Source organism: Montipora foliosa, chromosome 2 (assembly GCF_036669935.1).
Source record: "Montipora foliosa isolate CH-2021 chromosome 2, ASM3666993v2, whole genome shotgun sequence".
Lineage (NCBI taxonomy): Eukaryota > Metazoa > Cnidaria > Anthozoa > Scleractinia > Acroporidae > Montipora > Montipora foliosa.
In genome coordinates, this window is record NC_090870.1 from 1,571,717 (window position 1) to 1,574,216 (window position 2,500).

Sequence of the window (2,500 nt, forward strand, 5' to 3'; positions counted from 1 at the left end):
GTCGCTTACTGGATCATTTATCACAAAAAGAAAACCTGGTTTACGTGGGTAGTTCGGAGAAATTTTAAGCCGCATTTTTGTATCGTGCAGTGACATATAGCTTCAACTTAATTTAAGGCATGTAATTAAAACAAAATCAACGGACGAATCAAGTATTTGAAATAGACTGGCAATGCGATAGCTGATAGTAGGAGACCTGGTAACGGAGCAGTCTTCCCCCCCCCCCCCTTACTTTTTTTATCGTAGTAACAAGCTTTGTCCATATATGCCATATTATGTAAACCGTAAAAACCTTTACAAAGCTCGGGGATAAAATTGCAGATTTTAAAGACATTTTATTGTTTTTTGTCATGCACTTGCTGTAGCCTACGTTTGTGTTACTGTTTTACGGCGTTTTGACAGTTGACAGAGGCCCTCTGTTTTGAAGTTGAGCAATCTTGATTTGAACTTGCAATATAAACAGGGTACATTAAACACGGGATGAATAAAGCGCTGAAGCACGGTAGTTTCTTAAGCAATCATGACGCAGCATGGTACTAAGTAACTTTACTCGGTTTACTCTTCGCGGCTAATTGAGCCGCTGAGCTTTGGCCTAATATAACGCAATAATAAAATTAAAATCACGACATATATTCCTATATAATACCTCCAGCGCCGACTAATTTGCCATCAAGTACTTCTTTCTTAGATCAAGGGTAGAGAAAAACAAGGAAAAAAGGCAAAAAACGGATATTTGTAATTGTATTGCATTTAGTCCACTCTAGGACTGATCGGATTCAACTGTATCCTGGTGACGAGAATAAAGAATATCATCCCTTGGCTGGGCCAGATAAGTCGCGTCTTGACTGGGAACATTATGTTGTGTTCGAGAGGAAGAGACTTCAGTATTCTCACAGTACCTCTTTAATGCTAGAGGGTAACCCTGCGATGGACTAGCATCCCATCCAGGGGGGAGTAGAAATTCTCCTAGTCACTTCATGCAACAGAAACCGGGATAAGCTCTGGCCTGATGGGCCACTTGCCTTTATCTTTTACGTGGAGCCCATTTCACGGATCTTCCATCTGTATTGTATGCTTGAGTCAACCCTGTCCCGTATCTTTCACATACGTATGTGACGTAATAAATGCCTGACCATGGGTCTCTTATGATTGGCTATTGTAAAAACATCCACTAAAGCGCCAGTGAGAGGTGCTTCTAAAAATAGACAGATACGGTGAAGGGTTGACTCAGAGGGTTAATATAGAAGATGGAAGCACCGGATATTGGGCTTTAAGAAGAGAATTATATGAAACAAACCTCAATTAAAAAGCCTGACCCTAATTGCCATTGTGAGTAGGTTCCTTCCTGTGTGGTTATTTTCCAGATCCGAGGTAATTTGAGCCATTTTTCAATTTCTGGGTTGTCGACGGTTATAATAAAATCCCAAGGCTGGAGACTAAATGCTCAGGTGCCACCAATTTGAGTCAAATATTCCTGGATAAAATATTCCCAGGGTCACAATTCCATATCAGAATCAATTGTCAAAGATTGAACTTTCATCTCAACCCACCATCAACGCAATAGCAGTCCAGCGAGCAACTTCGGGCGGTGAATATTGCAACAAAACAGCGTGAGAAGGCGGTGCTTTAGCACCAAAGTGGCCACGGTTGCGACCGTTGATAACAAACTGAGCCGTACCGGAGTGGCGGACCGTCGTTTGTCAACTGCAAACTCAAGTGTATCAAGGCTTGACCAGCCTAATTATTGTGCATATTTTTATTTGAAGGGAAAGCATTTGTCTCGGACCTATGAAACTTTGCGAGCAGTTAGTAATCGGTATTGTTATAACTTTTCCAAAATACTCCGTACCACCTTCTTGTCACGGGGTGTAGACAAAACGTGGGGTAGGCCATGGCCTAGGCCATGGTGTAGGCCATGGCCTACCCTATGGCCTACCCTATGGCCTACCCTATGGCCTACCCTATGACCTACCGGTGGTCAGATTTTTAAAACATGAAAACAGCGTCAGTAAGACTGGAACTGATACGCTGGCATAAAATTCTATTCCTCTTAAAACGGTATGCTAAAAATAGTCACCAACACAATTGGGAACGAAACGGTGCATCTCTTACCGAACTCAGCCTTGAAACATCCTATTTCTCGCTGTCTTTCACGTCTTCCACACCCAAGCACACAAACATAATTGCACGTTAAGATGGATGGAAAGGACTGACACGGAGTTGAGAGTAGACACTGTATTGTCATATACAGGTATGTGCCGCGAGGATAGGGCGAGGTTTTTAAGGTTCTCGATCCTTAAATACAAGTAGGGTATCATTTTTCCCCCCTGTTGTTTATTCCCGGTGTGATCCTTAGATAGAATCCCTAAATTGTATCAGCTAAAATTGCAGTCCGTATCGAAAAACAAATCATGATGTTAGAACTGAACTTTCGGTTAACTTTCAATGTTACAGAAACGAAACTAAGGCCACCAGTTCACACTACTCTTGGTTTTTGATT

The 2,500-nt window shown here is 42.0% G+C and overlaps 1 protein-coding gene across 1 annotated transcript in view; it reads right to left on the bottom strand.

Annotated features, from left to right (window-relative positions):
• The window catches only part of LOC137991982 (VWFA and cache domain-containing protein 1-like), a 73,925-nt gene that overhangs the window by 61,594 nt on the left and 9,831 nt on the right, over positions 1 to 2,500 (bottom strand). The gene's annotated exons all lie outside the window — the stretch shown is intronic.